This window comes from Macrotis lagotis, chromosome 2, assembly GCF_037893015.1.
Source record: "Macrotis lagotis isolate mMagLag1 chromosome 2, bilby.v1.9.chrom.fasta, whole genome shotgun sequence".
Lineage (NCBI taxonomy): Eukaryota > Metazoa > Chordata > Mammalia > Peramelemorphia > Peramelidae > Macrotis > Macrotis lagotis.
Window position 1 is genome coordinate 101,696,620 of NC_133659.1, and position 18,252 is coordinate 101,714,871.

Genomic DNA, 18,252 nt, shown 5'->3' on the forward strand with positions numbered 1-18,252 from the left:
GAGGAGGCAGACGACTCAGTGTCCTCCTGTCTCTGATAGACTGCCACTGGACAAGTCCAGATTAAGCCATTAAAAAGGATTGCTTTTGGTGAGGCTAGAATAGTGGAATATCTATGGTGAGAATGAGTATCTGGTTACATATTAGTTATCTGGGCAGCAGCTTGAGAGTCAACAAAGTGGAAGAGTAAGATGGATAGCCATTCAGTGAAAATGATGCCATCAGTACAGAAACTCTGTCTGTGGATCTGTTTTTCATAGCCAAAGGGAATATTCATTTATGGCTCATGTATGTTGACACAAAAGTGCTCAACTTAAATGTGTTTTTAAAGAAAGAAATTATTTTAAAATACTTTACATTATTTTGCAGCCAGAACTTGTCTCTCACCTTTCATTTCTAGTCTCTTGTCCCAAGATCTGTTATTTTTACACTCCCAGATCTCTCCATATGCCCCCTTCTCACCTCCAATAGTGCCCTCCACCTGGTGCTGTCTTCTTCAGTCTACTCCTGTATTATTGTAGTGATGTTCAGGTGGGTCTCCCTGCGTCATCTCTCTCCCCGTCAGTCCATCTTCCTCTCAGCTGTCAGATTGATCTTTCTAAAGTTCAAATGTGGCCATCTCACCTTCTTACCACACAGGTGTGCATGCACACACACCCAGATACCCCTCCAGAAGCTCTTTGTCACATCCTGGATCAAATACAAAGTCTTCAGTTTGGTTTTAAAGCCCTGCACAACCTGGCCTCTTCCTGCCTTTCCTATCTCCCTCTAGTGACACTGACCTGGCTGCTCCTTACATCAGACCTCCATCTCCTGCCTGGATCTTTTCCTGGCTCTGCCTCCCCCCCGCCCCAACTCTATGCTTCTTCCCCCCGCTCTGCCTCCCAGTTTCCCTGGCTTCATTCAGGACTAGGTAAAATCTGGCCTTCTGCGAGAATTTCATAAATCCCACCATGCCAGCACCTTCCCTCTGTGCCAATCTCCAGTTCATCCTGTGAAACCCTTGTTGGTACCTGTTGGGGGTGGGTGGTTCCCCTCCCCCCATTAGACTGAGGCCCCTGGAACCCCTGGCCTTGACTGGATCCCAGTGTGAGCCACAGTGCTTGGCAGAGGTGTTTAATAAAGGCTTCTTGATGTGACTAGGGTGTCCACATTGAGGGACTTTCTGTTGACTAATTGAAAAAAGAGACATTTTCTTCTTTTTTATTTCTATGCTATACATTGATCGAAATTGAATATGTTGAGAGAGAGATCATATTCTTGAGGAGAAAAATAAAATATTTAGAGGTAGCAAAATCATGTACATAAGACACTTTAAAAAAAATTGAAGGTGATGGACTTTGGTCTTTGTTTAAACTCCACAATTCTTTCCCTGGATACAGATGGTATTCTCCATCACAGGTACTCTAAAATTGTCTCTGATTGTTGCATTGATGGAACGAGCAAGTCCATTAAGGTTGACCATCACCCCCATGTTGTTGTTAGGGTGTACAATGTTCTTCTGGTTCTGCTCATCTTGCTCAACAATAGTTCATGCAAATCTTTCTAGGCTTCTCTGAAATCCCCATCCTTCCTGGTTTCTAATTAAAAGAGATATTTTCTTTTTATTTTCAGACTTAAAACTCAGTTTTATTTAGAGGATTCAACACTTGAGCTTCTTTTTTAAAAAATCAGCCTGAGGGGTGGCTAGGCAGTGCAGTGTTTAGAGCACTGGCCCTGGAGTCAGGAGTACCTGAGTTCAAATCTGGCCTCAGACACTTAATAATAACCTAGCTGTGTGGCCTTGGGCGAGTCACTTAACACCATTGCCTTGCAAAAACCTAAAGGAAAAAAAATCAGCCTGAGGATTCCAGGAACTACAGGTCTAGTATTAAATAGGAGACTTGTAACTGCAAACTAGGAATGCTAGGCTTTAAAATCAATTCAGACCTGTCATACTTCTGCCTTTGATCTTCATCAAAATGGTCTCATCCTACAACAATTCCTATTTCACAATCTGACTCATATATTCAAAGTTCCAAAACTATATCAAACTAATACTAAAGAATTTGCTCAAATCAAAAGGTCTAGAAAATTGGCATGGCTGGGATATACTTTTGTCTGATTTCCATTCCAAAATCCCTACCAAAAATAAAAATTAGAAAAAAGACTCAAACATTCACACATACAGATGAGGTGATGGCTTGTTTGCTCATCTCTTGTATTCATCTATTCAATCTAGACTACCATAGTGAGGCAGAAAGAAAGTGTGCAGATAATTTTTCTTGCATCTTAGTGGAAACCTTAAAAGCAGATGTAATCTGCTCCAGGTCTGTCAAAGATTCGTAAAAATCAATCAGTTTGTAAAAATCAATGCAATAAAAGAGACATTTTCAAAAGTAATTTGACAACCTAAGACAGAATTCTTATTACAGCAATGGTGCTTCACTAGCTTTTGTTTCCAAAATTATTCCAGATGCTAGAAAGTTTAAAAATGAAAATAACTTATTTTACAGTATCAAATAAATCATTTTGATCTCAAAGGAAAGGCTTCATTTAGTACCAGGTCAGTGGTATTTCAAATGTGTTGGGCCAGGCTGGGGAGCCTTTTCTTTTGGCATGAGGCACTGTGTGGGGTTGCCCCCCCCCCCCTCCCGAGCCCATGGGAACCTAGAGACCTGGGCCCTGGGGGAGTGGGTCCCTATACTGCCACATCACCCTTGGTCTCCCTGCTGGGGAGTTAAGGCTGCTTTGGCAGCATTTCTCTTTTCTTTTGTTCTGGTAGTGTATTTCCAATTCTCTCTGCTAACTTAATTGCTGACACTTTGGAGGAGAGTAAAGTGAGGTTGAGATGGATACACAGCGTGTGCTCACTCTTGGGAAAACTCTGATAAGTCTTGGCCATGCTGCCGGGCAGGAAACATGCTCCAAAGCTGGGTGTGTGTGTGGCTGACCTAGTGGCTGCAGCAGTGAGGTCTTTATGGCAGTGGCCTTCTTGCCATTTCAGATAATGGCTCTCTGCTTCTTTGGTCATTTCTCTTGAAGAGAAGGCTCGAGTGGCCCCTTAGGCCACCCCCCAAGTCCTCTGAACCTGCCACAGACTAGCTAGAGAAACTAAGGAGTCTGGGTTGTAGCTCCTGCCAGGGTGCTAACCTTCACCATAATGGTGAGGCTGTCATTCAGATTCATGAGTCATTGGACTAGTGGTCCTTTTGCTTTGTCATCTTTCTTCTGAACATGAGGGAAATGTCTCTGAAGGTAGGGAAGGGACATGTACAGAAAGGGGGCAGAGAAGGAGAAGCTCATTCCTTGAAGGCAGGAAACCTGCCTTCTATTTCTTTGGACCCTCCCCAGCATCTCGAACTAGACCTTGGACATTCTCAGTAAAGATCTGTTGGCTTAAATTTGACTTGATTTTGAGGGAGGATGAGAGCAAGATCATTGTTTTTGTCAGTCAGTGAGTCAACGTTTCTTAAAGCCCTGCTCCATTCTAGATGCTGTACTAAGAACAGACTTGAACTCAGGACTTCCGGAATCTAATTCTAGCTCCATCTATTGTTATACTTTGCTTCATATGAATTTCACAAATTAGAATATGTTGTAATATTTAAACAGAGACTAAAATTAATATGGAAAATAATCTATACTTATTTCTGATTCTGTTCACCTGGTAATGACTTATTTTTCTCAAAACATTTAATCAAAAATAGATCATCAGAAATATAACAGAAACCAAATTGATTGCTTCTATTAAATGGTAGGTTATTCCCAAAATCAGAAATTTTTTTTAGTCTTGCCATTTCCCTAGCAAAACAAAACTTGGTGTTGTTGTGTAATGTTTGATTTTAAACTCAACATGTCCAAAACTGAATTCATTCTCTTTTCACCAAATCCTCCCCTTTTCCTGATTTCCCTGTTACTATCAAGGACAACTCTGCCCACTGAGTTACCCAAGCTTATAATTGAGGTGCCATCCTTGAAACCTCAGTCTTTCTCATCCTCCATTTTCATTCAGTTGCCAAGAGCTGACCTGTCTCTTGCATACCTGTCCTCCTCTGACACTGCCATCCTGATATAGGCCCCTCTCTATTTCCAGACAGCAAGATAGCTTACCTCAGGTGTCCCCCTCCTCCAACTATGCTCACCTTAGCACAAATTTTGACTTTTTCTCCCTCAATCCCAGTGACTTCCTGTCATTTCCAGGGTCAAATATAAAATCCTGTACATAGGCAGGCCCCCTTGCTTTTTCTTCCAGCAAGACCCTCCTTATTTTAACCGTGCATTTTTGTGGCCTGTGCTCTTAAGACTAGAGTTCTCTCCATCCCCATTCTACCTCCTAATTTCCCTGGATTCTTTTAAGTCCTAACTAAAGCTCTCCCTTTGTGTCAGAAGACTTTCCTGATTTCCCTTCATCTTCATGTCTTCCCTCTGTTGAGGAGCTCCAGTCTATCTAGTCTGGATCATGTTTTTCTAAGGTTTTCAACTTTGAGCTTTTCAACAACTCTCAGAAGTCGTTTTCAGTGTTGCCCCCAGGAGACTGAACTTCTGGAGCCTGAGGACTCTTATATCTCTCTCTGTGTCATCCCCCACCCCACCCCACCTCCACTAGCTGAGCACAATGCCTCCCTCCCATGGAGTAAGAGCTTTAATAATGCTATGCTTATTGACCCATTGTTAGACTAACTGACTTTCCCATTCCTCCCAGAAGAAATGGGATTGTGATTGAAGTTACTCCAGAAGGGAGATAGAAGTTCCACAAAAGGGTGGCACTCAGCCATCCGTGGAATTTCATTCTCTCTTGAAGACTCATCAGCTATTTGGGACTTTGATGAATTTTCTTTAGTTAAGGGTATTGTGAGCCACTTGTTCATTCCAGTTTGCTTTGTAGGCTTAGATCCAAGTCACTTGGCTGTTTATTTTCCTATAAAGACTGGAGCAGTGAAGACCAATCATTTTGTTAGATTACAAACAGCAGCAGTAGTTTGAATCTACACTTTAAGCCCCTCCTCCCAAACAAATCTTACTCCACAATTCCTCTTTTTCTGCTTCTTAAGAACAGATGCTAGATCTACATTTTTTGCCCATTTCTATTGTGATATTAGAAAATAAATGAATCATATTTCCCCCATCCTAGAAGAGGATGTATAAAGAAACCTTTTAGATTAAGATAGTGGATAAGACAGTAGCATGAGAACTATCATTGGGTTCTTATTATCTTGCAGTCCCTCCTCAGCCTGCCTTGTTCTCTATCTCTCCTTTCTGCATTTCCTGTATTTGGTTATGGAAATTTTTCAGATAGGAGACTTAGTTGGTGGTAAGCAAAATTTTGTCAAAAGTAACCCCAAATAACCTTATTCTAGGGAGTTTCACCATTAGTGAAACAACTGAAAAACATTCTCCAGAGATGACAGCTTTTAAGTTAAGCAGGAATGATTTCCTTTTAAAAAAAAAATCAGGTTTTAGAAGAATGGTTTCTCTCTCAGGAGAATACCTCCATCTGTCTTTTTCCTCCCACACATACCCTTAAAAAAAAGCAAATACCCTTTTTTGAGCATGGACAAGGAATCAGGAACTTATGGTTCTAGTCTGAGATGAATAACTGACTTACTGCCTGACCTTGAGGAAATCACCTAACCCTCTGGGCTTAATTAATTAGCCTGAAGTTTCCATCTAAATGCTCTCCCCTGTTCCAACTCATATAATCCTTATTAAGACTGAAATGATACATCTCAGTGAACCAGAGTCAGATTCTGATATGTGGATGCTAAGTGTCCCAGATATGGATGATGAGGTTAATGGTCCCTGGCTTCTACTTATTTAATTTGCTTTTTGAAGTGCTTTGAGTTCGTTTAATGAAAGGTGCTTTTGATATCCTAACAGAAATGGATTTGTGAAAGTCAAAATACTGCAGTGGTATGAACAAGGACCTATGAAATAAAGTCTGCATTTCCAAACAGGAACCTTATAGAAATTCACTGAGGACTTCTTCAGAGAACTATTTTCACTTGTCAGATGAGTATCATCTTAACTAGAGGTTTGAAGATTAAATATTCTAAAAACCATAGGATCTGGGAATTGAAAGAGGCCTTTCTCCTACCCTAGCAAGAATCCCCTTCTGGGAAAAAGAAAAAAAATCCCCTCTCTGACATCCCAGATAAATGGGCTTCTACTCTCCACTCAAAGATTTCCAACAGTGGACAATTTACTACAGAGACATGGGATTCATTCACCCTTTACATACAGTGAATGTGCATTCTGAGCCTCACAAATGGTACCATAGCAGTTGAACTGGTACAGTTTGCTTTGGTTATGTCTTGTATTATGAAAACCTCCCAAACCTCCACAGAGAAGTAAATAAGATGCTGCTGGAAGAAAATCTTCAGGCTTCACAGGATTACAGCCTGAGTTTTGCTAATGCTTCATTCAATCCTTAGACCTATAAACAGAGAATAAGCCAGTTTGATATAAAAGGCTTGTGCTAAGGGTAAATCAGTCACATGATCAGATTTTTATCTCAGTAAGTTCACATTGTACTCAGTGTTATATAACCAACTTTTAAAAGTTCCAGTTTTCATCCTTGCCTCTTTTTCTTTTCTTCTCTCCTGTTTGTTTGATAGAATTCACACTCTATTCTATTGACCTTTCCTTCTTCAATTCTTTTTTTTTTTAATCTTTTCAGTTCATTACACTAAATCCCCAGTAGGCTATGTTTCTAGGGTTAGGAAAACAGCTCTCTAGAGAGCTCTGCTGTAGGCTTGCCTCATTTCTCTCCTTTGTATTGCCATGTTTGACAATTTTCCGTTTCTTTTCAATACACATAGACAAAAAGCCCTAACCTCTGCTTCCTCAGACAACAAATTCCTCATTGGAGCAGTCTGTATTTCATTTCTGGAAAATGGCCATCAGGAAAGCACATCATGCTTACTACACAGCCTGTTGCCTCAAAGATCTTACCTTCTTTTTTTTGTTCTCCTCTCTTCCATTTTTGCAGTTTCACGGTATCTGTTCTTTACTAAATAAATGAACAAACTTCCAAAAGCAGGTATTTTCCTAACTGCAGCTACCATTTGGTTTTCATTTGGACTGTATTTGCCGTGTCTGCCAGCTACAGAGTCAGGGTGGATATTCCAGTTGCAGAGTTTGTGAATTCTGGAATTTATGTAGCATTAGAAATACTGGATTCCAGTATTCTAGATTCCAACATAAAGACTTGTTGGAAACACATAGGCATAAGGATAAAGATGTTCTATAAAGATTCTTAGGCCCCTGAGGTAATTGTTATTTTTAGTGTATTAATTTCTAGAAACTGTAAGGATAGGAAAGGTTCAGAATACAATGAAGATGCCTAATAGTACAGACCACTTTGGTAATGACTTTGGGATTCTTAAGTCCCAGGAATTTCATGTCTTCTCTGTTAGTTGAATTTCTCAGAATATCCTGGGTAGATTTATAGGAGCTAAGAAGAGAGATCTTTCAATAATTATTTCTAGGATTCATGAAAAGAATGAATTCATTTCTAGTACTCTGTGCAAATTTGTAAATTCCCACCTTTATGCCATGGAAAGTGATCCATAAATTCTCATCACAGCCTATTTATTGACAAGACATACTTTCTAACCTAAGTCAAAAGTCCCATTGACTGCAGGCAACGTTAAGGAGAGAAGTAACTACAAAGTGCCAGTCTTCTTCTTTCCCCAATATATGTGATCATCAAATAGGAGGGCATTTCCCAAGAATCCTTCTAGATTATTTTAGAGACAGAGTGGCATCAGTGATATTAGACTTCAGGTCTACTGAAAGGACCCAAGAATAGCAACTTTGGCCAGCTGGTAGAATCGAGAACTATGTCATACACCTTGCTGAATGCCTTAGACACTTCTACTAATAGGGGTGAGAGGTGGGTACTAACCAGAGGATAGACACCTTAGCCCGCAAAGCCTCAGAACACGGCTGGTACATCATAATACCCTCATGTGGGTATCCGCATATGGAGGGGGTAATAAGACCCCTCCCCTTGGTTGAAGTGTAGATGGATTCCTAATAAAGAACCACTGAGGAAAGAACTCATGTTGCCAATGTAAGTGATATGTAGACTGGCCTGGAGTACAGGGACCAGAGATGTAGCTGGTTCTTCTAAACCAGATCTTGGGACAACCCAGGAATTTATGGTATGTATTTGCTCAAGTGGAGAAGCCAAGAGAGCAGACCTTGAGTTAATACCTTCTCTATTGTGTGTATGCTTTTGTACCTCTCAAAATGCACACAACTAATAGACTATATTTTAGGAGTGTTTCTCAAGTAGTAGTGGTGTTATACTAAGTCAAAGACACTGTCATACCCAATCCTTTGATGACCAACGACCCCCACTAATAGAGAGGACTTTTTTTTCTCTACCGAAAAGCTGCTTGGACCATGAATATGTGGATTTTGTGATACATATTGAGTGACTTAACTCCAGAAAGCTAATTAATTTGTTTTTCATGTTGATTCTTTTAACCACATCATCATCATACTTTGTGCACTTAGACAATTGCATTTCTTCAAGAAATGTGTGTCATGCGGCAGCTGGGTGGCACAATAGTTAGAAAACCAGCCCTGGAGTCAGGAGGACCTGAGTTCAAATTTGGCCTCAGACACTTAATAATTACCTAGTTGTGTGATCTTGGGCAAGTCACTTAACCCCGTTGCCTTGCAAAAACCAAAAAAAAAGCATAATTGAGTTTATTTGAGATTGCAATGTCATTACAGGGTAGGAACAACAGAAGTGTTGGCCATTAATTGCTCACCCTGAAAGTGTTTTCCTCCTGGGCTGATTAAGGGAACTTTGATTTTTGAGCCTTAAATTCATTTTTTTCCAAATGTGAATTCCAGAACTTATAAATTAGTAGGGATAGTGTTTTAATTAGGTGTGATGCCCTTCCTGGCTACTATTTGCTGGCAAGGAAGTGACCCAGAGTTCTCTAAGGCTGTACCAACTAAATGTGAACTCTAGGAGATCCTACCATTTTGGAAAGACTTAGATCAGAAATTCTTAAACTGAACTTTGAACTTAGTATTTTTGTATATTGAAAACTATACTTAATATAATTGATTTTCTTTGTAGTACATTTGAAAACATTTTTCTGAAAAAGTCTACAGGCTTCACCAAACTGCCAAAAAATCCATGACACCCCCCAAATTAAGAAATATTAGTTAGGGGGCACCTAGGTGATACAGTAGATGGAGTATTGGCCCTGGAATCAGGAGGACCTGAGTTCAAATCCTGCCTTAGACTCTTAATAATTGCTTAGCTGTGTGACTTTGGGCAAGTCATTTAACCCCATTACCTTCCAAAAACAAAAACAAACAAAAAAGAAATATTAGAGTGTAAGTCCTATAATGAAATGTCATCCATGGACTAATCTAGCTAATAAGAGGGTGGGTAGTCAGTTGGTAGATATTTTGGGCTATAGCTATTCATGAAGACCGTTTATTAAGGCATTTTGGGCTTTCCTGTGTTTTTGACTTTCTTCTGTGCCTCCTGCTTAGTCATTTCTTGAGGATAGCATCAGTACCTAGGGACTTTTCTTTTGGCAGAACCACAGTAACTCTCATGTTCAAGGAGCAGGGTTGAAAAGTAGAGAAAGCAAAAGTTATTAGTATTTGAAAATAGAGGATGCAGGGAAGATAATGTGATAAATACTGTGGGAAAAAGAAAAAAATAAGAAAATAAGCTCAGTCCAATATGCATTTTTCATCTTCAGTAAATATTGAACATTCAAAAAATTTTTTAGAAGAGTGGACTTCATAGCTCTGTCATCTATGGAAATTTGGTAGAGGAAAGTGGAATTGAATTGTCTAGCTCATTGTTTCTTTTTTTGCTCCACAAAAGACCTCTTTCTATGCATTTTGAAATCCTCTTTTACCATCTGGTACAATCTGACAGACTTTTGTAGAAGACCTAAAAGAAATGTAGCTGAACACAAGTAAAAATTGGGTTGAAAGGAGGATAATGTGATCTACCATACTGTTAATACTTTTGTAGGTTTCTGATGACTTCTGATGTTTGCTGATAGCTTTTCAGTGTAGATTTATAGAGTCATCTTTCATGGAGCCCAATTATTTCACAAACTTGAGCTTTTACCTTTTTAAAATGTTGAACTTAAATACTAAAAATTGAACATTTCTATATATTCAGAACACAAAAAGAGGATTGTATGTGAAACTGTGAATCGCCATTTCAGAACAGCTTCACAGCTTTCTAAATCTTGAGTCCACCATTTCTTTGTCAGGAGATGGGTAACAAGCTTCATCATAACTCCTCTGGAAAAATGGCTATCATTAAAATTATAGCACAAAAGTCTTTCAAAGTTTTTTTTACTATTATAATGTTATTGTTCAAATATAAATTATTCTTCAGGTTCTGCTTCCACCCATGATTCATCGATCTCATAATTTTTCAGGGCACAGACATATTCTGTAGAATCCAATATATTATTCTATTAAACTCTGTGGTTTGTTCATTTCCTAATTGATGGACACAGTCCTAGATACTAGCTCTTTATTTTCTTTACTTTCCCTTTTTATCCTCTCTTCACTGCTATGGCCTCCTCTGTCCCTTCACCCCCTAAATTGTAATCAGGAATTTAATTTGCTACATCTTACCTAATATTATCCTCCCTCTAAAATCTTTCTACTTGTTTCCTTTTTGTGTTCAATATACCAGACTGTTTTTATTCCTGACTGTGTATGTTCAGACCTCCATTATCCCTTTCTCATGGTGCCTGTTTTTTCCTTTGGCTATCTGTTTTCAATTGTTAGTTTCTCTTTCTGTATTCAATTTTTGGATATCTCTGGCACTGGCTTTGCTGGCAGCTATAGTTCCTATTTCCCATGGATTTTTGAATAATTTCTTGAGTTATAAGGGGAAAAAATTCATTTGATAGCTTCTCATTGGGTTTCTTTATAGTATGAATCTGATATGAATTTCTGGGGCTAGGCAGTTTGCTTTAGGCCTACAATTTAGACATGCTGCCACTAGGTGGCAATAGAGGCCTGAGGTTCTTTTCCCTGCTGAGTTTCAAGGGGGCCCATTTGACTTGAATCCCCTAAATTAATAGAATGTGATGAACAGAAGTAAATCACTAGAGCAGTCAGACTTAAGAGGCCTGCCAAGATGGTGGAGCAGGCAGAAGCACCCAGCCCTACTTGCTCTTCAGCTCCTTCAGCAGAGGTCAGAGAAGAGGGCCAAACCAGGTAGTGTTGGCCACCACCTCACCTGCCTGGGCCAGCCACAACCTCACCTTCCTGAGCTTTGCAGGCCAGTCTCAACCTCACCACCTGGGCTATACTGACCAGCCACAACCCCACCTGCTTGAGCTGCATGGGCCAGCGGCGAGCCACCAGCTACAGCCTCACCTCCCTGGGCCTCATGGGCCAAAGGCTGAACTAGGCAGAGGACCAAGGAACACCTGGGGCCAGAGAAAGAGAAGGAAAGGGGGACTCCACAGGGAGCGCAGGCTCAGAGGAGGTTAACAGCAAATAAACTGTTAACTCTGAGGGAAGTTCATGAAGAGGAGTTTAAAAGGAAGGAAATAAAGAGTGATGAGCTCTGATAGCAAGGAAGTAGGGAATCCAGACCAGAAAGAATGTAAGAGAATGAAATTAGGGGAAATACACTACAATCATAACTGAATAGGAGTGAGGTGAATTCCCCCATAAAGCAGAAGAGACCATGGAATGGAGAGAAGGGAAAATCCAACAATATGTTGCTTATAAGGCTCATACTTGAAACATAAAAAGTCATATAAGTTAAAATAAGAAACTGGAAGAAAATATATTCTACTTCGTGTCAAAAAGACATGGTTAACAATTCAGGTAAGGCAACAGCAAAAATTAATTAAAAGAGGTTAACGGGAAAACTTTTTTTTTGCTGAAAAGTATCATAGTGAATTAACAACATCTGTATTATACCAAATGGCCTAGGATCTAAATATTTAAAGGAAAATCTAAATAACTTATAGGGAGAAGCAATCAGATTTTAAAAATTAACTGCTTTAATCTTATGCTTCTCCTAACAACTTTAAGCAAAAAATAGGCAAGAAAGAATTGAGACCCTGAATAGAATTTTAGAAAAATTCAGTATTATAGATTTCTGATGGTTATTGAATGGAAATAAAAAGGAATATGCATATTTCTTGATTGCACCTTTACAAAATTTGACCATACAGCATAAAAAAACCATATTCATAAAAGCAATAATATTAAACACATCATTTCCTGACCACCATGCAGTTAAAAAAATATAGTCAGTAAGGAGTCATTGGATTAAAAATAGAAACTAAATGACTAAAACCTACAGAATTAGGTCAAAGGACAAATTATAGAAACAATTATTTTGTTAAAGATAATGACAATAATGAGATAACATACTAAACTTTCAGCCTTAGCAGTCTTTAGGGGAAAATTTCTAAAACAACTGAGCTTGAATAAATAGGCTCTGTTTTAAAATGTATGTTTAGGGGCGGCTAGTTTCTCTTTTAAGAGGTAGTAGAGGGGCAGCTAGTTGGTGTAGTGGATAAAGCACCGGCCTTGGAGTCAGGAGTACCTGGGTTCAAATCCAGTCTCAGACACTTAATAATTACCTAGCTGTGTGGCCTTGGGCAAGCCACTTAACCCCATTTGCCTTGCAAAAAAAAAAACTAAAAAAATGTATGTTTAAAGACAACTTTCAAAAAAATAAGTATTTTAAAGTACAAGCCATAAACTTTTTTCATTTTTTTGCTTTATTCTTAATCTGAATTCTTAAGTTTATAATCAAAGCTCTTTCATATTTGCCTTAAGACTTTTTACTTGACTTTGGATCAGGTGTTCTATGATACTTATCCCTCAATATTTAGACACTTTTAACTAACCTAATGAGAATCTCTTCATTGAGGTGAATGCCTCCATATGCTGTTTCCTATTTACAGATACTATCATGCTGGTAAATCCCATTGCAGAGCTTCTTGGTAGAGATATGAAATCACTTGAGAGCTTGGCTTGATTATTCACATAGGAAATAACCAAATAGATAAAAATGTCTATTGACATACAATTAAATGGAAAATTTGTAGGTTTCTCTTTCAAAACATACATATTGGATAGACAGTCTGATTAGATAATGTATTGAGTCCAGAATTAAACAGGTAGAGAAGAGTAGTCTGGATTAACCTTGAGAAATTGAACAGCTCCCTTTAATAGCCTACAAATGCTCCCATAAACAAGTTCCTATCTTTTAAAAAATAATACTGGCAAAATATTATATTCTCTGAAAAATTAAAAATGAACACCACTCAGTGCAGTGGAGACTTTCATGATGGATGTGAACAGACCACAGTGACAAATAGGGTGGTCTTCAAGAATGAAGGACAGATGACAATAACAAATAGGAAACTACAAAGATAATCAGAGTGAAGATGCCGTCAAAGTATGATAAGAAGGAAATAAACTGATGACATCGCAAGAGTAAAGTGTAACTGGTAGAGACCTGTTTGTTCCACTGGCATCCTTTTGGTGATGAAATTGAGGAAGGCACCCAGAACAATGGGTGGACCCAATATGGCAAAGTTCTGTGGAGATATGACTGAGTCCCAAAGGATGGCTAGGCATTGATGCGTTGAAATCTCCATACTGAAGGGAACAGTCACAACACTGATGGAATATGTTTTGAACAATGAGCCTCTTTTAACTATTTCCAGACTAATCAGAGATTCAGAATGCTCCTTTGCCTCATGTCTTCCAACATCTCCAAAAAAGAAGCATGTTTCATATTAACTTCCCGATTAGGTTTTTTCCCTTCCCTTCTAATGTTGAGAAGATAATTTTCCTCTTTACTTTTTTGAGAAGTAGCTTGAACTGCCCCCTGTTCTTCTGTTATTTGCTTCTTTATGTAGAACTCAAAGAAACTCCATTTTTAATTAATAACACTTCTCACAGCAATACCTAGGACTCCCCAAGTCACTCTGAATTAAAGTTCTTTGCATAACCTTTTTGTTAAGAGCCCATGATTTTACGCAGCTTATAATTTCAATTGTGCTATGACCTTGTCTTTTAGGACCAAAGTCCCATAAACATGCTGCAGAAGGATAGGAACATTTTATTGATTTATAAAAATTTTCTGAGAGTTTAGATTTTTGGGAAAGGCCTACAAGTTTCTTTAAGAAAAGGCTTGCCCCACCTGTTATTAACCTGGGTTTTTTTTAGTATTATCCTCTCCCTCTCATCACATTAGTATGTTGTACAAACTTTTAATGGAGGATGTGTACTGGTTCAATTTTCAATGCTTGTTTATATGGAACACATGTCAGAGGTACCCTGTTGTTTGGAAGAGTCACATGGTATCCAACCATTCCTTATTTCCTTCTATTATTAGCTCTTTGGCTTGGGATGATTCATTTCAAAGAAGTGACCTCATGGGGAGATGGGAGGAAGAGATTCATTTTGTGTCAAATTTCCTGCAAAACTCAAACCACAAATTTGAATCTGCCCTGGAATTATCACTAAATGAAAATAAATATACATTCTGTAGTCCCTAAAATATCTCTAAGTATCATATTTAAATTCTCCTCAAGAAAAAGAGATCCCAAGATTCATACAAAGTAAAAATAAAATATTAAGGTGTAGAAATTAAGGGCAAAGTGGTAGAAAATCTCTTCTTACTCATCCTATTATGACTGACTCCTCAAAATGTTTTTGTTTGCTAATAACAGTGATGGCATATACGTGGGAGAGACACAAGCCAAACTCTAGTTAGAAAGTACACAGAAAGGAACCAGGAATTAATTTCTTCTGACAAGATAGAGGTCATAAATAATTGATAAATAGTTCTTAGATTATATAGTTGTAGATTATAAATTCCTTGAACAGAGTATCCCATCTTGTGCAACTTTATTTCCCACACAATACTTTGTTATGTTCTATTTGTACATAGTAGGCCCTTCTTGGAGCTGAAAACTTGAGAACTATGTTTGAAAATAGCTGCTGTCTTTTCTACTACCTCTTTTTTTTTTAAGGTTTTTGCAAGGCAAATGGGGTTAAGTGGCTTGCCCAAGGCCACACAGCTAGGTAATTATTAAGTGTCTGAGACCGGATTTGAACCCAGGTACTCCTGACTCCAAGGCCAGTGCTTTATCCACTACACCAACTAGCTGCCCCTCTACTACCTCTTAAAAGAGAAACTTGATGCTGTTATTTTTAAAGTTATTCACATAAAATCAATAGAATCTTGGATTTCAGAGGAACATCACAGATCATCTTGAAGCATGAATCAGGGTCCTGACTGCCTCCCTGACAAGGGGTAACGCCACCACTCTCTGATCATCTCTGATAATGAGCTCACTAACTTGGTGGCAATCCATTCCATGTTAGGACAGCTCTAGATTGTGAGGAAGCTCTTTATGTCCAGTCAAAATCTGATTTCCTGTCATTTCCCCATCACTCCTTGTTCAGCCCTCTGAAGCAAAATAATATTAGCAATAATGACAATAATAATAATAATAATAATAATAATAATAATAATAATTGACACTTAGAAGATCTTGTAAAATTTGTGAAACAATTTTGCAGATATCTCATTTGATCCTCACTACAGAAGTGGATAGGTAGACAATTCAAGAACTTGCCCAGGATCACAGAGATACTGTGTAAGATGGGTCTGAATTCAGGTCTTCCCTACTCCTGGTGCAGTATTCAATCCTCTGCACCTCTTGACGACCTCAAAATGCTATGAAACACAACCTTCCAAATAATTGGTGTTAATCATGTTCCTCTTTCACATTCAATTCAATTCCACATATATTTATTATGTGCAAGTTTGTCCCTGCCCCATAAAAGTTGAAATTAATAGTTACAATGTAAACTGGGATAGGTTAAGTTTATGAGATATGTACAAAAGAACCCAAGACATTTGGAGAGGGAGCTGGGGGCATTGGGGAAATCCCTTCTAACAAGCTTTCATTGAGCTGGGTCTTCTTTGAGGGAGTGAGCAAATTTCAGCAGGTGGGAATGTAGGAGGAAGGAGGCTGTTCTAAAAGTGAGGAACTACATGAACTTGGAGATGAGAGAATAGATCAAGATAAGGAGATGGGTAGTGGGCTGGTTAGGAATGTGTGAAATAAATTGAAACAGCAAGCTGCAATGTATTTTGCATATGGACAGTGAATAGTTGCTATTACTAAGATGAGGGAGAAACAGAAGGAAGGACAATCAGTTGGCTATTTCAATAGTCTAGACAGGATCCAATGAAGTCTTGGACTGGAGTAGCTGCAGAGGAGATCAGTTAAAAAAGAAATATTTTGAAGGAAAAATTTGGCAACTAATTAGTTTTTCTAATTAGAAAAAAAGGAGGAAAGGAGTGAGAAAATTGAAAGTTTTGAGTCTGGATGACAGAATGGTAGTGCTATCATAAGAAAAAGTTAAATGAGGAGAATGAATGAATGGGGGGGGCAGAATAAAGAAGCTGGTAAGTTCAGTTTTGAGGTAGTGATGTCCAACAGACAATAGGAAATATTGACATAGACATAAGAAGTGAGTTCTAGACTGGCAAAATAAATTTGAAGAAGAAAGGACTTAGTTATCTGAGTTAAATATCCTCCTTTCTGCTTTTCCTCAAGTCCCTTCACCATCATAACTGTCTTCCTCCAAACATGTTAGTAAATATTCTGCTCCAGACCTGGTGACTAGAACTGAATCTAACAATACTGCAAATAATTGATGTCTTGTCCAAGGTAGAAAACAGCCAAACTTATCACCTTCCTCATTCTGGACACTATTTGTATTAATGCTCTTTAGATCCTATTTTTTTTTTAGGCTACCACATCATACTACATTATTGAATTGCACTCAAGGGGCAGCTAGGTGGTGCAGTGGATAGAGCACAGGCCCTGGAGTCAGGAGTACCTGAATTCAAATCCGGTCTCAGACACTTAATAATTACCTAGCTGTGTGGCCTTGGGCAAGCCACTTAACCCCATTGCCTTGCAAAAATCTAAAAAAAGAACAAAAACAAAACTTGCAGTCAAGTTAAACTCCCTTGGTCTTCTTCATGTAAAATGCTATCTAGCCAGACCTTACTTCTTGTACAATTGATATTTTTACTTAAGTATGTTTACATTTCTCCCCTATTCATTTGAACCTAGCAGGTTCCAGTTTATCAAGATTTTCAGATTTCAGGTCCATCACACAATTTATTATCTTTCCCTTCACCCTATCCCTGAAAAACTGATGCCATCTATTTCTCCAGCTGAGTTCATTATAAAAATGTTGACCATGATGAACAAGGCATTTATTTATTTATTTGTTTGTTTGTTTGTTTATTGCAAGGCAAGTGGGGTTAAGTGGCTTGCCCAGGGCCACACAGCTAGGTAATTATTAAGTGTCTGAGACCGGATTTGAACCCAGGTACTCCTGACTCCAAGGCCAGTGCTTTATCCACTGCGCCACCTAGCCACCCCTGAACAAGGTAGTTCATGGTATATGTCTCCTCTATTTTTACAGCCTTATTTCATATGCAGGACATTCCAAGAAAATTAAATTGTCATCTTCTCTTGTCTTCACTAGCTCTTCCATCTTTCATGTCTTATATTCCTTCTTCTTGGAATGCTCTCCCCTTTTCTAGTCTCTCATGGTTTGTTGAAATCCTACTAGCCTTTTAAAGCCCACCTAAAATTCCACCCCCCCCACAAAAAGATAGTAATCTTTCCCCTTTTTTGTTTGTATTAATGGTCATTTGGATGAATGTTCTAACATTCTGTTAGATTTTGTTTGTATTAATGGTCATTTGGGTGAATGTCCTAACAACACTCTGTTAGATTGTTATAGACTCTTAAGTCTTTAAGGGCAGATACTCTGCTGTATATTATCTTTGTGACTCCCTCCACTCTGCTCAGTACAATTTAGTACACATAGGATACATTAAAGAAATTTCATACATTAAAGAAATTTCATAAACTAAGTAATGCTGAAGTAAGAACATGAAATATACTACTAGAGCTGTCCCTCCAGGGAGACATTCCATTAATCAATATTTTTATTTATATGGTTCTAAGTGTACTTACTATAAAACCTACATCTTCCCATCTTTTCCCCAAGGCTATCATGAGTTACTTTGTCAGTTGCTTTACTGAAATTCAATTGTATTATTTCTAGGGTTTTTCTAGTACCACTTAAATAACTCTAGTTTTAAAAAGATTTAAAAAAAAAAAGAATGTGTCTTATTGCCCCATTAAATTGAAAGTTCCTTGAGGGCAGGGGTCATG

At 38.4% G+C, this 18,252-nt stretch overlaps 1 protein-coding gene and 1 non-coding gene across 8 annotated transcripts in view; one reads left to right on the plus strand and one right to left on the minus strand.

Annotated features, from left to right (window-relative positions):
- PPP1R12B (protein phosphatase 1 regulatory subunit 12B) overlaps positions 1-18,252 on the plus strand; it is a 263,657-nt gene that overhangs the window by 172,597 nt on the left and 72,808 nt on the right. The gene's annotated exons all lie outside the window — the stretch shown is intronic.
- Positions 2,195-2,324, minus strand: LOC141515756 (small nucleolar RNA SNORA31). The gene has a single exon (XR_012476502.1). It is a non-coding gene; the product is annotated as a small nucleolar RNA SNORA31 (small nucleolar RNA).